General features: G+C 40.8%; 1 long non-coding RNA gene across 1 annotated transcript; it reads left to right on the forward strand.

Annotated features, from left to right (window-relative positions):
- Window positions 1-7,730: 7,730 nt before the first annotated feature.
- LOC121723682 lies at window positions 7,731-9,579 on the forward strand. The gene is made up of 2 exons (XR_006035012.1): window positions 7,731-7,770; window positions 9,064-9,579. It is a non-coding gene; the product is annotated as an uncharacterized LOC121723682 (long non-coding RNA).
- Window positions 9,580-18,997: the final 9,418 nt, after the last annotated feature.

Raw genomic sequence — 18,997 nt, forward strand, 5'->3', positions numbered from 1 at the left:
TATCTTGAGAACCGTAGGGCCTAGGATGACCATTTTTTTCCGTATGTTTGCCTCCAGGGGTCATGTTAACCCATTCCATATGCACACATGTGCATAAACAGATACACACGCACACACATACATTCACAGTAATCATATGTATGACACATACTCACACAGTAGACATATGTACGCATGCATGCACATGCACACACACAGGCACATACACAGGCAAACACACAAGCACATGCACGAACACACACACCCACCCACCCACCCACACACACATAAACATAAACATGTACACGCACACATGCACACAATTCAAGAATTTCTTCAGAATTATGAACAGGCAAGATGGGGGTGGGGTTGTATAAAATGAATTTTACATGTGAAATCTATGAACTAATCATGTTTTGGTACTTGTTGTCTAGCAGATACCAGTGAGAATTGCACCTTGATGTTAGATTTGAGAATGGGACATTATCACTTATGCACCATGTGACTGGGTCTCAGGCATCGGAACCGCGGGCTTTACTGAGGAGGACAGAACAGGAAACTCCCCAGAGCCACCAGAACGTTCTAGAACAGGGCCCAACATTCCACCTGTGGAGCTAACTGCCCAGGAGGGTGGGGTTTACTGAGAAAAGAAACCTTAAACAGGTCGAGTCTGGAAACACCAGGCCGCAGGCCAAAACAACAAAACCACAATCCAGACATGGACTTCCTTATTGTTGACGTTGGAATGTTCCAAGTGGCATGAAATACACCACTATAGAGATATCACATTGTGCGATATCACTGTATGCCGAGGCCCCATCTGATATGATGACACCTTGTTATGGGTGAGTGTAAAGACTTGGTGCCATGGTAATGTGGAGATTGTTTATGACAAGCTTGGTGCCATGGTAACGTGGAGATTGTTTATGGTAAGCGGTCACCTGGCATCACATTGTGCTTCCTCGTGCCTGTGGAAGATAATAACTTTCATCATTCCAGTGGCATCATCCCACATAACAGATTTTCCAGTTGAAGAAGTGTTTGTTTCCCACAATCACAAATTCTGTTAATGGCTCCACACACACACACACACAGACACACATATACATATACAAACAAACACTCAAAGTCTTTATTTGAATCCACCAATTAGATGTCTTATAAAAAGTTAAAGGTTTCAAATATTTTAAGGGATGATACAGCTTTGACAATCATGGGTACAGAAAACACTGCCTATGCCTATTTACACACACACACACACACACACACACACACACACACACACAGAGTAGCTTTATAGTGCTCTTTTTCTAACTGTTGGTGCCAGTAAGCTGACTTCATGCCACACCTTATCAGCAGAGAGGACAGACAGGAGGAGGAGTTTCTGCTGCAGATTCAGGGTTTATAAAGGCGGAGATGCTGCTGATCGCTCCTCTCTGCGGACGACTCCACTGAAAGAGATAGGTGGGCTGCATGCGTCTCCTCTCCTCTCCTCACCTCTCCTCTCTCCTGAGGAGGACTCCAGGTTGGTGGGCTACATGGGTCTCCTCTCTGATCTCTCTCTCTCCTCATCTATCACTCATATTAGTGTGAGGGTTAAGGTTGGGGTTAGAGTTCACTCATATTAATGTGAGGGTTAGGGTTGGGGTTAGGGTCCACTCATATTAATGTGAGGGTTAGGGGAGGGTTAGGGTTGGGGTTAGGGTCCACTCATATTAATGTGAGGGTTAGGGTTGGGGTTAGAGTTCACTCATATTAATGTGAGGGGAGAAATATATTGATGCCTCGCCACACGCCACTGTATTGATTATTTCCATGATCCACTTTGTTGAGACGTTATCATGAATGTCATTCCAATAATCTAATAGGTATGGCAAACACCAGGTATTCAACCTAAATCAACACTATCTTTCAAAATATTGTATTTGTAAAACAACTGAACTGTTGTGTGGTAGTTTAAAGTTCTGACCTAAATTCCAGACAAAGTTGATATAAGAACTCAACAATCTTGATTTCCCTACTGTGCAATGTGTTGTTAGCTGGCATAGTGTATGGCTCTGTTTGAGCCCCTTTGGTCATTTCCTATTTGTGGAGCAAGGACTTTGTACTGACACCGGACAGTAATATAAATGTTGCTGTATATATAGTATAGGTTAGAGTCTTTATAACGATATTCTTTTTCACACACATCATTACATTCCAAACAAAGACAGCAGCATCTGATGTTAATGTACATGCGGGATATACACAGCCTCGTACATATAGCATATCACATATAACATATAACATAACATGCACCATACACCCCCCCACTAGTTTCCCTCCCTCCTCAACACAATGCAAGCAAAAGGTGGACAGTGCAGACAACATAAAACACAAAATAATAGGGGGTATGGATGATTGTCACAGGAGTTTGTTTAGTGCAGTGATAGCTGAGGGTACAAAAATGTTTTTAAAGTGCACTTTTTTCCAGCTCAGGGCTCAGTATCTGCGGCCAGATGGAAGTAGGGTGAAGAACCGGTTCAGGGGATGGTCAGGGCTGCTTACTATGGTGCGGGCAAGGCGTGTAGTGGCAGTGTCACTTGCATCAGTGAGGCTTGGGGTGGGAAGCTGTATTATCTTGGATGCTAAGTATGAGATTTTAATAAGTTTGTTCTTACTGGTGGCATTTAGTATGGTGAAGAAACAGGGGGAGCAATAGAGTAGAAGGGGTTGGATGATGCTTTTGTAGAGTAGCAGAAGGAGATGGGGGGCAACATACAGGTACAGTGATCTTAGTTTGCGTATGGCATACAGTCTCTGTTGTGCACGTTTCTGTGTGATGGTGACATGTTCATTGTCAAGTTAAGCTTATTGTCAATGGTGAGACCAAGATATTTGAAAATGCTGACCTGTTCAACTGGTTGGCCATGGATGGTGATGTGAGTGAGTCCAGGGGGTGATTTTGATGCATTAATGACCAGCTCTTTTGTCTTGTCAATGTTGAGTTGGAGGTAGTTATCAGAGCACCACAGTGCAAAATCTGTGATGGACTGGTGGTAAGCTGTGATGGAACTGTTGTCTGTAAGTAGTCCTACTATGGCTGTGTCATCTGCATATTTGTAGTAAGTGGTGTTGGGTAGTGAACTCTGGCAGTCATTTGTGTAAAGTATGCACAGGAAGAGACTGAGTACGCAACCTTGGGGGGTTCCAGTGTTGGTGATGATGGTTGATGATGTTGTCCCTATTTCCACTGTCTGTGGCCTGCAAAAGTTGTTTATCCAGTGGATGTGCGACTGGACGGAAGTGGTTGGGCTCTGAGGGGCGTGGTTTCTTGGGTACAGGTGTGATGGTTGATGTTTTCCAGAGGGTGCATTGTATAATAAATACAAAACCTACAATAGATAGATAGATAGATAGATAGATAGATACTTTATTGGTCCCCAGGGGAAAATCAAGGTCTCAGCAGCATACAGACAACACAAACACATTCTTTAACAGCAGAAAGAGTAATTAAAGTATATAATATAAAAACACAACTAAGCAATAAGGACAGTAGAAGATAAAGTATATGCTAAATATACTAAAATACAAATTATACTAACTAAAACTTAATCTAAATCAATTCTAAAAACAGTATCCACATAGTGATGATTAATCAATCAGAGGCACTTGCAATGACTGAGGCAGGGACTGAGCCTGTGATTCTCTGTAAGGTAGGTAGTAAGGTATGGTAAGGTGCTCTAAGGTGCTCTGTGTGAATGAGTGTCATGGTGGTAGTGCAATGGTGATAGTGGTCATGGTGATAGTGCAAATGAGTAAGTCCAACAGTGCAACAATGCAGAAATAAAGTAAAGTAAAGTCTATATATCTATATATTTAACTATTTAAAGAAAATGTATAAGTGTGGCCACAGTTCGGATGTGGCATGGAGGGGGGGGTTATGCATATGTGCTAATGTGCTAATATAGCACGCAAACAGTGAGGCATAAAGACAGTGGTAAAAGTGGCTAGTGGACAGACAGTATCCGAACATGGAGGGGGTGAAGAGGCAGACAGACTATGCAGAGAAGTCTAGCTCTCCACTTCCCTTAAGTGAGGCATTGAACAGTTCAATGGCCCTGGGGACAAATGACTTTCTCAGTCTGTCAGTTGTGCAAGGCAGTGAGCGAAGTCTCCAGCTGATCAGGCTCTTCTGCTTAACAATAGTGCTGTGGAGTGGGTGACATTCATTGTCCAAGATGTTGATCAGTTTGTTCAGGGTCCTTTTGTCAGATAGTGAAGTGATGCACTCCAGTTCAGCTCCCACTACAGAGCCAGCTTTCCTTACCAGCCTGTAATTTGCGGGCGTCAGGATATCAATATGTGGGAGACTCCCAAAACTTCGTGAGACTTGGGATGTCTAGCTAGACAGCACTTTGTCGCCAGCACAGAATGTACAACGTACCTTAATGTTGTCATGTTTAGCTGACACAAACTCAAAATAATGACTGTATAGAATATACGTCATATAGAATATAGAATATAGACTGTATAGAATATATATATATATATATATATAGATAAAACGTGCATCTCTCTCCTCCCTCCATTGTTGCTTACGTTTGTGTCGCTGCGTGGTTTTACACGTGAGTTGTCCTCATGCTGAAAAGGTTGATCCCCGAGACAAGAAGAAAGCAAAGAATATATCTTTTTACCAAGGAAAATGACAAAAATAGTAACGCACAGCGATTTAGATAAGTAACTTTAATCTGATTACTGGTTTGTAAATAGTAGCGTGTTAGATTACTCGTTACCGAAAAAAGTGGTCAAAATAGACTAACGTGTTACTAAGTAACGCGTTACTGGTATCACTGCACACACCAAACACACACACACACACACACACACACACACACACAGAGAAACACAAACTACACTCCAGCAGGATTAAACTGAGTTGCACTGTTTTGTGTTTTTGTTCTTTTCTCCAGGGAAGTGCTGATGGAGGAGGCACCCTACTGCCAAGGCCCTTGAGCCTGGCCCACCCCCCCCCCACCCCAGTGCGCGAGCTTCGTGTGTGAGGACGAGGCTGGTCATCAGGAGTACGTTCGCAAGGTGATGCCTAAAAAGACAGATGCCTGCAGACAGAAATGCAGAGATGCAGTAAATGCAACACAATGGAGAAATACTAGCCTGATGAGCCAGACCCACATAGGGTCTGGGGACTCACCATTCGCAGTGCTCAGTCCAAGGGGCGGGATAACCGGTTGTCTTTCAAATTCCCTCTGCACACAATAGGATAGCGCTACAACTCATGAGTCCCATGCGTTTTCCCACTAGCAGAGCTAGTTGGCTAGTTCAAACTTTTGTTCAAACTTGTGTCACGCTGTTCGCCAACAGCAACATCCATCTTTTTTGTTTTCAAGTAGGGAATTCACGCAGAACCGTTTCAACTCTGCCATCAATCATTATGTTAAGCCCGCCTAACGAGTCTATACATGATGTGATTGGCTCTATTGAAATTAAATTTTTCCAGCTTGCAAGCCAAAGGAAAGTTGCTAGACTACCCTGCTAGGGTGCGTCTAGAGAATGCAGTACATGCAACACATAAATGGAGAATGCAATAAAGCATGATTTACATGATGAACTCATGCATTTGTTTGGAAACAACACCCATGTTAAATCTTCCTGTAAAAATTAAAAACTCCTTAAAACCTAATAAAAATAGAAAAATGTGCAACAATCTCCTTTTCTGTTGTATTCTTTCTTTAATAGATCTAAGAAACTAAATTTGCAACAACTATTCAAAATGTATAACTGTGCCACCATTGATTACTGACTTGCAGTGTGTGTATATGTGTATGTGTGTGTGAGAGAAAGAGAGTGAGAGAGTGTATGTGCCCCAAAAATATAGCATATGTACAATAAAAATGAAATAGACTTGAACCCACTAGTTCTGTATCTCTGACAAAATACTGCCTGAGTTAAAAAATGGAAGTCAAGTCAACTGTGGTGGTTTGTAAGCAAATGTCTGCTCCATAGTCCATGGTCTGCTCTGTGTGGCATCTTTTGTCTTGTTTGTCAGTGTCTTGGAGCTTTGGGTTGCACTCTGTGCATATACAAATAATACATAGACAGTTGCTACTGGCTGTTTCCTGGATTCTGTTGTGGTTTACTGAGAAATGAAACTAAGGGAGGTAGGGCTGGACACACAGCACCATACAACACAGACTCACACAGACTGTACGAGATAGCCTACAACACAATACAAACTCACAATACAGACACACACAGACCGCACAAGATATAGGCTAACCCAACACAGACTCAGACAGACCAAACTAACACTATACCCCTAGAAAAAAGTACAGCTGTACTGAGAACGGTAAACTAGTGAAGATACTAGTTATATACTTCTAGACCACTTTTTAGTTCATGATAGTATAAAGTATACCCTCAGTAAACTATAAGTTTAAGTTTTTATACTGCAAGTATACTTGTAAGTTTCCTTTACATGGACTACAACACAATACAGACTCACAGAGACTACATGAGACAGATTACAACACAACAGACTCACTCAGATCAAAGAGGGTCTAAGTGTGGAAGCATATTAGATGGAACTGCTTTTGCTTGGATATGAAAATAAAAGTCAATAGTTTAGTATAAACATAACAGTAACGCCTGCCCCAGTGGCCCTTCCTCTAGGATACAAATTTGCAGCATGGAAATTGTGCTTTTTATGTATGTGATCCTGTGGCTTTGTGTGTGTGTGTGTAGCTTTGAACCTAAACAGGTCGAGTCTGGAAACACCAGGCCACAGACCAAAACAACACACACACACACACACACACACACACACACACACACACACCAGGCCGCAGACCAAAACAACACAACACCAATCCAGACATGGACTTCCATCTTTTTTTTAAATCTTTATTTTAATCTACCAATTACTGTAAATGTCTTATAGAAAGGTTTTAAATATTTTAAGAGATGGTACAGCTTTGAAACGGCCTATCACAGCTGATGTAGCAGAACACACACACACACACACACACACAAACACACACACACACACACACACACACAGGTCTGTTCATGACTCCAACAGACCACATATGGTTTGCCCTTTGATGTTAAGACAACATGATACACTTATCCTTGTGACGAATTTACACACACACACACACGTGGTGATGGCTCTTCAGCAGCCTGCACCAGCCTGTCCTTGATGTTAGATTTGAGAATGGGACATTTGCACCTCTGTGATGACATCACTTATGCACCATGTGACTGGGTCTCAGGCCCAGGAACGGGGTTCCTGCCCAGGAGGGTGGGGTTTATTGAGAAAAGAAACCTACACAGGTCGAGTCTGGAAACACCAGGCTACAGACCAAAACAACACACACACAGTCACACACACACACACACACATACACACACACACACACACACACACACACACACACACACACACACACACACACACACACACACACACACACACACACACAAGTCTGTTCACTCTTTACCAGAGTTTAACAGACCACATGTGCTTTGCCCATTGATTTGTTTCACATGGGATGTTAAGAGAATGTGATCCACTTATCCTTGTGAATAATTTATACACACACACACACACAGAGTATAGCTTTGGTGTGGTCTTTTTCTAACTGTTGGTGCCAGTACGCTGACTTCATGCCACACCTTATCAGCAGAGGACAGACAGGAGGAGGAGTCTCTGCTGCCGCTGCAGGGTTTATAAGGGTGGAGATGCTGCTGATCATTCTCTTCTCTTGGACGCCTCCACTGAAGAATGCACAGGTAGGTGGGCTGCATGTCAACTCAGGAATCCCCTCTCTCATCTATTCACTCATGGGTGGGAAGATTCATTTTGTTATTATTAGCCTATTGAGTTCTGAGCTGGCTCGTGGCGCAAGTTGATAGACGTCTGATTACCAAGCAAACAGGTCAATTTACTGGGGCAGCCGTGGCCCACTGGTTAGCGCTCTGGACTTGTAACCGGAGGGTTGCCGGTTCGAGCCCCGACCAGTGGGCCGCGGCTGAAGTGCCCTTGAGCAAGGCACCTAATCCCTCACTGCTCCCCGAGCGCCCGCCGATGAAGCAGGGCCGGGATTAGTGTGTGCTCCACCTCACTGTGTGTGCTGTTTGTGTTTCACTAATTCACCGATTGGGTTAAATGCAGAGACCAAATTTCCCTCATGGGATCAAAAAAGTATACTTATACTTATTGCAAATAGAGACAAGTATGATCGTGTGTTGTCTTTATCTGCCCAGAGATCATGCTTTGTTGAGACTATCGTACGCCATAGCAGTCTTCTGATATGTATATGTAGTAGTATGTAGTCCAAACTCATCTATTTATAAATTAGCTTGCTACCTTGTTGGAGCTGTGAGACAACTGAACTGTTGTGTGGGTGAATTGGATATGTGACAGGTTAAAGACACAGTTCTAGAGTCTAGAAAGGTGGATCATTACGCACCATTACAATCGTTTACTCGTCCTACTTTGGTTAAAAATGCGTCAGCCAAATGTAATGTAATGTAATTCTATCAGAGCCTGTTCACTTCCTATTACTGTAACTCCCATCGTATCGAAACTGCTTGCAGTTCACATAGTTCCCCTAGGTTGCTTGCTTATTGCCACAAAAAATATTTTATCTTAGTTTTCTTAGCTACAATATGGGTTTTTCATCAACAGTGAGACAAACAAATATCCATGTCCTGATGTCCTTTCAGTATTTTTTGTACAGGGTGTGCAGGTGTTGCCCTTCACATACTAGCATTCTGCTAATGAATGCTGATTGGTCAGTGAAGCTCCGTAGGCTTCCATTCATTCTGAGCTCGCTCACGATTGTCCTCTAGGTGAACTGCAGCTAGTTTCGGTTCTGGAAACCAGAAGTGTTCTGAGGAAGTTAGTTCTCCTATTAGAAATTATCTGGTTGTATTTGATATAGCGCCTCTTGAGGTGCAAAGTGGTATTACAAGACAGTACAGCCCAAAGCTAACTTGTTAGCATGCTAACTTAACTTGGTATCTGCTAGCTAATGGATATGGACTAAGTTGGACTATTTTGGGTTTTGTTCTTTTATTCAGGTGGTTGATGGAGGAGGCATAAATCCTGCTGCCAAGGGTAGGTCCTCGAAACCTGGCAACCCTTGGAGTCTGGCTGAGGAGGATGCTTCGCCTAGCAACCCCCTGAGTCTGGCTGAGGAGGATGCTGGTGCTCGAGGAACGCAGGCAGCGCTTTACCATCCTGCGCTGACCTTGACGACGAACCAACGAGAACAACGACGCAACAGACGAAGCAACACGACAACTAAAGACACTGGAGAGCATACAACATGTTTTTAAGCACTGAACACACCAAGCTAATCATAACTTCAATGTAACTTACACTTAACTACTTATCACTGAGACTACTGAGATGTGAGGTGAACTAAGTCGCTTATTGTGTGTTAATATGTGGTCCCCATTTTCCCATTTTTGGGATGGTGGGCTCCAGTTGTCTGCGTTGCTTGGTTCGGCAGGATCGGGGCCTGCTGGTAAAACGCCAAGCCCCAAGATGATAAAAATAAATATCCAATAAAAATCGAAAAATCTTCAACAATCCCTTTGAGTCATGTGCATTCTTTTAAAGACTTGATTAAATAAAGATCAAATAAAGTTACTTCTACCATAACACAGTCCTATCATAAAATAATTGCAAAATGACCATTCATGACTGTGTTGGCATTGACGCTGGTTTGCAGTGTGTGTGACAGATAATAAATAGCCTTTGGCACAGTTCCAGTGCCATCATCCATGACAGGAGGAGGAGGAGTGTTTGTTTTCCCCCACCATCTGTCTGTTCAGGACTCTACACACACACACATAGACACACACACATGTTCATGACTCTACACCAGGGGTGCCCAATTTGTATGGTAGAATATTAGACTCAAAATTTTTGTACGTGTATCACGTTTTGAAACTGTAGAAATTATTTGTATTAACAGAGACGCTTCTTATCCCTAAGGTGGTGCAAAAGTCTGTGCACCTGCAGAAAAGATTTGTAACTGTAGGACAACTTTTTGTACATAGAATATTGATTTGTAATTGTAGAATATATTTGTAATGGTAAAATATTTTTAACTGTAGGATGATTTGTAGCTGTAAAACTGATCCGTACCCGTTGTTGCGAAGGACTGCTGTTTCAGCCACAACGCTGTTCACGTAAGCAGCCAGTTGTCGCCGCTGGGTCATGCCATAGACGGGTCATGCTCACAGCGCGTGCACCCCTTCTGATAGTGGTGTACGATACTGTAAAATTTGGTTTCGATCCGATACCAATTAAATATAGGGCCAGTATTGCCGATACCAATACTGATATTTGTAACTAAAAGCCGTTTATATACTTTTATGTAGGGGCCGAACAGTGTGTTATGATTTATGACGTGAATAAAACATCAACATGCTAAATTTGAATACATTTCATGACCACTAATGATTTTATGATTTCCACTGTTAATAATTTACAAATATTTCAGCAACGAAACATTGCAAAGCAGGCATGCAATATGTGAAAGGAATGGTGTTTGCATGACTGTAGGCTAGCCCTTGGTGAAACATGAACAATGCATTTTGAACAAATTGAGAGATATTAGAAGTGAACAGAAATTACAGTATCGATCCCATCATGCTGGTATCGATCCGATACCAATACCAATGTTGGTATCAATACTATCGATATTTGGATCGATATGCCCACCCATACCTTCTGACTCCACTTGTTCAACCTATCAGAGTGTGAGTCGGGGGATGCTTGCGCTGAGGGTGTTCAGTGGCGGGAATAGAGGAGACGGTTATAGCCTTTACAGAGTGGATTATTGCGTTGGACTGGACCTGGACACTGTATTTGTATTGTTACATTGTGTGCGTTCGAAGACCTGTAAGTATTGCTACATAGTTACATAGTTGTTATTGTAATTGTTTTATTGTATTGTTATGTATATTGTAATATTTGTGCTGAGATTGCCAGTGTTATTCCATGTAGTAAAATGCATTAGTAGAACGCAAGTATGGGCCGCGGTATTAACGTGAGTGCGTGTCATTTAATTATTGTTATAGGTTCGCGGTTACTGTATACATTGCTAGTTTGCTAGTATAATGTTCTGTATCATGCCTTTTCCCTCTGAAGGCTCTTGTGCAGCGTGTTTGACTCCTATGTAAAGAATGTGGTGCACTAGGCTGCACATAGGAGAAGATTTGCTGCTAGCCTATATCAAGTTGCTGCTAGGCTCATATGTGTGTCACTATTAGCCTTAAGCATTAATCTGTGGATGTTTATATTGATGTGAATAGTAAGTATCTCTGTATTTGTCTCTTTTCCAGAACAATATACACACTCACATATACACAAACTCAGACAATAATATTCATCACCAACTCCATTCATTCCTGCAATAAATACAACCATTGAGTGTATACTAATTATTACTGACCAGTGACTACCACTCTCCTTATTACTGACCAGTGACTGTCACTCTCCTTAACACCCGTAGAATAGATTTGTACAGTAAGTGTAGGGCATATTTGTGATATTGATAATTACTTGTACAGATCATTTTTACAGTTACAAATAATTTCTACAGTTTCAAAACGTGATACACACGTACAAAACTTTTGAGTCTAATATTCTTCCATAAATTTAGGGCCTGTTCCGTTTTTTTTTGTTGGTGGCCCTCGTTATTCCTAACGTATGTCAGCCATTGGCCATTTCTGTCCCAGCAATTTTGGATTAGCTGTAGTTCATTATCTGACCTGAGTTTTACACAGGGCAATAGGGGGCGCTGTGGAGCTCCTGTCAGCAGAGATTAACAGGCCCATGACAGGAGTGAGTAGCCGGGGTCACCATGGAGTGCTGTCTGAGGCAGTGCTGCTCTGACAAATATCAATCAATACAATTATGTTATAAAAAACCATGGCAACATCTGAAGAGCATCTGATGCCTGAGATAAGTTATCAACAATAATATCAGTCAGTTATATAACTGAGTTATTGCACCAGGATTTCAATAGCAATATAAATAGCAATCCATGCCCATAAGATATTAGCAATAAAAACCAAAACAATTGTGTGTCACAACCCTATCGTACCATAATTTAAAAGTATCATACACAACAATCCTAAAGAAACGCTAGAAGGTGAGATGACTAGAATGTGACCTCTTAGTGTGTAATTTAAGCTGATTTGTGATGTTATGGAAGTTATATAGTATGTATCTATAGTATCGTTATATAGTATGACGAATCAGGGTGTTCTGTCACTCAATGTATGAGGTGTCCAAAATGAAAGAAAACGGAACACTGGCAAAATACAGTCTCCAAGTCCAAATCACATTATCAGTGGTGAGGAGAATGTTGACATTCATTGTTACTGCAAGGTAAGTTACATAAGGTAAGTGCTGCTCTATATTTACATTTAATAATGATACATTTGATATGTCCCAGTATTAAACAATTCATATGAAACACAGATCCAATTGAATCAGGTTAACATTGGAATGGAACACCTTTATTAAAATATTTATATTCACTTGAATTTTGTTTTGGTCAAGTCATTACTGAATAATGGAAAATAATATTGTTAGCTTTTGTCTGTCCAGACCAGCAGTGGACAGTAGAGCCTACACTGCTTACTTCACCCCTAAGTAGCTAAACAGTTAGTTGTAGAAACTACTTTCCCTAGCTAAGAAAGTACTTAGCCCTCTGACCAATGTTTCATGTGTAATTCAACTTGATTTGCATTTCGATGAAAATTCTGAAATGTATATAATTTTTCCTTTTCACTAGTCTTTTGAATTATGGAGAATGTCTTACAGGCATTGGATCCAAAGCTTTGTATCATTTGTGGGAAACATTTTGAAAAGGGCAAGAAAAAAGATCCCTATGTCCAAAACCCCACAGTAGAAGGCCTCCAACGCATACTTACCCTTGCTCAGCAGAGAGAGAGAGATGGTGATGTCCATAAAACTCTGGCTCCATATACAGATGATATTTCCTCCAAAATCAAAGTTGCATATCATGTATCATGTAGAGTGAACTACTGCAGTAAGACAAAAATCAGTGAGCAGCAGCAAGTTGCAAATGTTGAGAGTGAGAGCACATCTGCACCAAGAAGGCTGAGTATCAAATACTGAGAGTTTCAAATACTGAGAGATTGTTTCATTTGTGGGAAGGCCAGCTCTAGATCAGAACCTCTGACAGCCATTTCGACTGGTACAGGGGCAATGTAAATTATAGGTCAAGTATACTTGCGTATACAAGAAATTTGGTCTCTGCATTTATCCCATCCGTGAATTAGTGAACACACAGAGCACACAGTGAACACAATTAGGTGAAGCACACACTAACCCGGAGCAGTGAGCTGCCTTATTACAGTGGCGCTCGGGGAGCAGTGAGTAGAGCTTAGATCGGGCCCGACCCGGCCCGACACATTAACTGTAATCAAGGGCGTAGGTTTGGTCTCAGCTTTGGTGGGGACACATCCCCAACTCCTGCTGTCACGATACCAACATTAGTTGGTTTGGGGGCCCCCACCATCAGTAATATTGAATATTGTGTGATCATTCACATCAGTGGCAATCATAGAATTTAATTGACCCTCCACACCACACACACATAGTGATGGTTGTCATAGGTTTCTATTTCATATTTTGGTATTCATATAAACTTTATATACTGTATATTGTTAAAGGAACCGTATGTAAGAAATGTATTTCAATTAATCATAAAATGGCCCTGATATGTCACTAGACATTAAGAAATCATGTTCATTTCAAATATTTATATCACTGACAACAGTAGTCTGGCCAGGATATTGTCATTTAAAAAGTGAAGTTGCAGCCCTCAACTGATGTTGATGTTGTGTTTTATCATGTCATGTTGTGTTTTAGCCTGATGCGCCGCCCTCTACCTATCTACTAATCACAAAGTCAGTAGTGTTTCAGCATCCAGGTTGGCAACCTCGAGTCAGGGGGGAGAGGGAGGGGATACACCACTCTACAGTAATTTGAAAGTGATTGCAGTACCAGTTTTGGCCACAATCTTACATATAGTTCCTTTAATTATGTATAGCATTTTATGATCTGCATAATCACTAATAGCTAAACATATTTGGTCATTTGAATACATCATAATGATATTTAAATTATTAGTCTACACTTGTCTTCAATATCATCACATTTGTGGTGTGCAAGTTTAATTGTGTGCCTGTCACTTTAAGGAGAACGTGAACGCAATTAGCTTTCAAACTCACGTTTTAGGCTAGTGGAAAATAGTTTCACATAGTGCAAGGATATGTGGATTCAATTCATCATGTTTGCTATGTCATTAGATAAAATAAATGTTCAAAAAACTAACAAGTCAAAGAAAATCTTTCTTGAATGAGATCATTAAAGGAGATTAAGCCTACTTAAGTGTCTCGCAATGTTCATTTTTATGAGTATGGAAATGCACCATAGTTTGTCTTTTATTTCTTTGCATTGTGCAGGCTACATTCACAAATACATTAGCCTACATGAACAGAATATAGGAAAAGGAAAATGTCTCGGATCCATTGTTTACTGCGACTGCAAGATTGGTAGCCCAATTAACAGTCAGTGATGATGACTTCTATGCTGTGCTATATGCCACTGTCTGTGCGGCACACCCCTATTCAACATGACTCCTAACCTTGGTTGAAAGATTACAGAAGCTAGGTTAACTGTAACCATATCCTGGGTAATATATTTTTTACAGTCTATGGTAATATCCTAACAGTTAATGCTATTTTCCTTAGTAAAATCCGCATTTGAAAACCTTGTCACCAGTTGCCACAGTCTGTAGTTACTTTGCCTACTTAGACTCTGCATAATGAAAACGCTTCGAATGTTCCTTTTCTGCTTTGGCGGCATAGCTGATCTACAAAGCGCAAAGAGGCAAAATGTGCATGCTGAAGGGCAAAGGGAATATTACAATGTTTTACACTGGCCTCTTTTGGGTTATGTATTGGTAGACATCCTTGATAATTTAGCATACACACTCACTCGTTCGATAACTTAGCATACACACTCGCTCGCTTTTCTGACAGTGTCACTACAAAGTAGGCCTAGGCTATGCTTTGACTCTGTTGTGTATGTCAGATAAATCCCCTTTCGGTTTCAGCCAATGACATGATAGTGCTTATTTTACTGTCGTCCTTGCCGTTGGAATAGTCCAAATAGCACAAAGGAGTTCGCTAAAATATTGGTGGGGACAATTTTGTCATCTCAAAATTTTGATTGGGACTAGTCACTAGCGTCCCACCCTAAACCTACGCCCATGGTTACAAGCCCGAACCCCTAACCAGTAGGCCACGGCTGTCCCCAGTACCAGAGACAAGGTCCTTCGGGCAGCTTCTGAAAGGCTTGATGAAGATGTACATTCAAATTCTTTCATGCCCAGATCTCTTTGCATATGATGCCAAATACCATAAAATGTGCCTTGCACACTACATCTCTAAACGAAATATAACAGCAGCCATAGAAAAGAATCAAAAAAGCAGACCAATGTCTATAACAAAGCGTTTATTAAGCTCACTGAAGACATTGATAAAACAGTATTGTCCAAAGATATAAAAGTGAGATCTCAGTTCTTTGACTGATAGCTATGACAACATACTAAGAAGAAGGTGTGTCTATAGTTCAACTTCAACACAAGAAATATAGTCAAGTCAAGTTTATTTATATAGCGCATTTCATACACAGAGGTCATTCAATGTGCTTTACATAAACAAAACCAAACAATAATAACAAATAAAAGCATAGAAGGGCAATATAGTCAAAGAATAGTTAAAAGGTAAAGATCATAATAAAAAGAAAACATAAAACACAAGGTAAAATCATTTAAAAATAAAGAATAATTAGTAAGCAAAAACAAAGGCAAAAGTAGTAAAAAAAGTAATAAAAGACAAGGTAGAATAATTATCAAGGCAAATTCAGAATTTGTAACTCGGCACAGTTAGCAGAAAGCATCTGAGAACAGTTTGGTCTTAAGTCTAGATTTAAAACTGGCTACGGGCCTTTTTGATGTCATCCGAAAGTTGGTTCCACAGCTGAGCCGCTTCACCATGTTTAGTTCTAACTGTAGGTTTTACTAGCAGGATTTTCACCTGGGACCTGAGAGGACGAGAAGGTGTGTACTGCTGAAGCATGTCTGACAAGTATTTAGGTCCTGCTCCATTTACTGATTTATAAACAAGCAATAGTGCTTTAAAGTCAATTCTGTGACTTACTGGAAGCCAGTGCAAGGAGTTGAGAATTGGAGTAATTTGGTCAGTTCTTTTAGTTTTTGTTAGAATCCTAGCTGCTGCATTTTATCACCTGAAGCTGTTTAATAGTCTTTTTAGGAAGGCCTGTGAACAGTCCATTGCAGTAATCAACCCTGCTGGAGATAAATGCATGAATGAGTTTTTCTAAGTCATGCTTTGACATCAGCCCTCTGAGTTTGGCAATATTTTTGAGGTGGTAAAAAGCTGATTTAGTTATCACTTTCATGTGGCTGTTGAAATTTAGATCACTGTCAATTAATACACCAAGATTTTTAACAGTATCCTTTGCCTTCAACCCTTTTGTGTCAAGGAGAGTGGCAACCCTAAGTCTTTCCTCCTTTTTACCAAATATAATATAATATAAACAGCTGAAGAACAAATATACACTGACAAATACATCAGCTTTTCCTTTAGTTTCCAGGATATAGATCCTGGAAACTAAAGGAAAAGCTGATACAGCATTACAAAGACAGACTTGCATCTGATCTGCACAGATAGTATGACCATATTGTGCACTGAGGGAAGCTGCTAAACTCACAGAAATAACAGTAGCCTAGACTGAGACTACGCTTCCACAGACAAGTCAGAAACTTTCCGAAATCCAAATATTACACAGGGCTGCAGACATATTGAGGAAAAGCATGGATTAGGTAGAGCATGACAGTGAGTAATATGTTAGCAGTGACTGTCTATTATGTTTCCAATGCAGCAAGTATGTACCCAACATCCTGTATGACTTTGTGAACTGGTGTGTTGATTAACATGCCCACAGAAATTACCAAATATGTGGTGATGACCCAGCTTCAAAGGTGTGTTAATCTGTGTCTGTGTGTTAATTTGTCATGATCTCATTGAACAGAGCTGTCACATCCATACACTAATCACACTGGGACTTCCCATTTTGATACATCATGAGTTTGGTAGTAAGACAGTCATCAATGAGCTCAGTGCAATGGGACACTGTGTTTCCTATACAGAAGTTAGGCACTTCTCACATCTGTTGCAGCCGACCAGATATCAAGGACAGAGAGTGGTGTCTACATCCCAACTGGCCCCACTGGAGTTGCTGAACATGGAATTTGTGATGCAGCCATCAGCAACTTTGACCAAAATGAAGACACCCTGGATGTGAAGCGTAAAAGAATGGACAAAATGTACCTGTAAAGTTTATCTCGGCCCCAGCCGTGGCGCAACTGGCTGGGGCACCTGCACTGTTTATCTCCATCCATTCATATCAATCGTGTTTAAGGTGGTGAGGGACCTCTGAACCTGAGGGAACCTGTGCTAGGCATTTATCTGCTGTGGAGACTTGGCCTCTTCGGAACACAACAGATGTCATAGCATGAGTTGTACACTTCCCATCCAGGGTGTCTTCATTTTGGTAAAAGTTGTCGATGGCTGCATCAACAATTCCATGTTCAGCAACTCAAGTGAGAACAGTTGGGATGTAGACACCACTGTCCTTGATCTATATTTCTTGTGTTGACACACCTTCTTGCTCAGCAATGGTCTTTAGTATGTTCTCATAGCTATCAGTCAAGGAGTTGAGTCCTCACTTTCATACCTTTGGACAATACTGTTTTATCAATGTCTTCAGTGAGCTTAATAAAGGCTTTGTTATAGACATTGGTCTGCTTTTTTCATTCTTTTCTATGGCTTCTGCTATATTTCATTTAGAGATGTAGTGTGCAAGGCATTTTATGGTATTTTGTATCATGCAAAAAGATCTGGGCATGAAAGAATTTGAAGATGTACATCTACAAGCCTTTCAGAAGCTGCCCGAAGGACCTTGTCTCTTGCGACTGTTCCAGTTGAAATTGCTGTCAGAGGTTCTGGTTTAGAGCTGGCCTTCCCACAAATGAAACAATCTCTCCGCATTTGAAATTATGTTGTATCAGCCCTACTCAGCCTTCTTGGTGCAGATGTGCTCTCACTCTCAACATTTGCAACTTGCTGCTGCTCACTGATTTTTGTCTTACTGCAGTAGTTCACTCTACATGATACATGATATGCAACTTTGATTTTGGAGAAAATATCATCTGTATATGGAGCCAGAGTTTTATGGACATCACCATCTCTCTCTCTGCTGAGCAAGGGTAAGTATGCGTTTGAGGCCTTCTACTGTGGGGTTTTGGACATAGGGATCTTTTTTCTTGCCCTTTTCAAAATGTTTCCCACAAGCTTTGGATCCAATGTCTGTAAGACATTCTCCATAATTCAAAGAGACTCGATAATTCAAGAGAGTAGTGAAAAGGAAAAATGTCAGAATTTTCATTGAAATGCAAATCAAGTTGAATTACACATGCAACATTAGTCAGAGGGCTAAGTACTTTCTTAGCTAGGGAAAGTAGTTTCTACAACTAACTGTTTAGCTCTGCTGGTCTGGACAGACAAAAGCTAACAAAAGCTAACAATATTATTTTCCATTATTCATGACTTGACCAAAACAAAATTCAAGTGAATGTAAATATTTTAATAAAGGTGTTCCATTTCAGTGTTAACCTGATTCAATTGGATCTGTGTTTCATATGAAATGTATCATTATTAAATGTACCGGTAAATATAGATCAGCACTTGCCTTGCAGTAACAATGAATTTATCAACATTCTTCTCACCACTGATAATGTGATTTGGACTTGAGACTGTATTTTGCTAGTGTTCTGTTTTCTTTCATTTTGGACACCTCATACATTGAGTGACA

Source organism: Alosa sapidissima, chromosome 11 (assembly GCF_018492685.1).
Source record: "Alosa sapidissima isolate fAloSap1 chromosome 11, fAloSap1.pri, whole genome shotgun sequence".
Lineage (NCBI taxonomy): Eukaryota > Metazoa > Chordata > Actinopteri > Clupeiformes > Clupeidae > Alosa > Alosa sapidissima.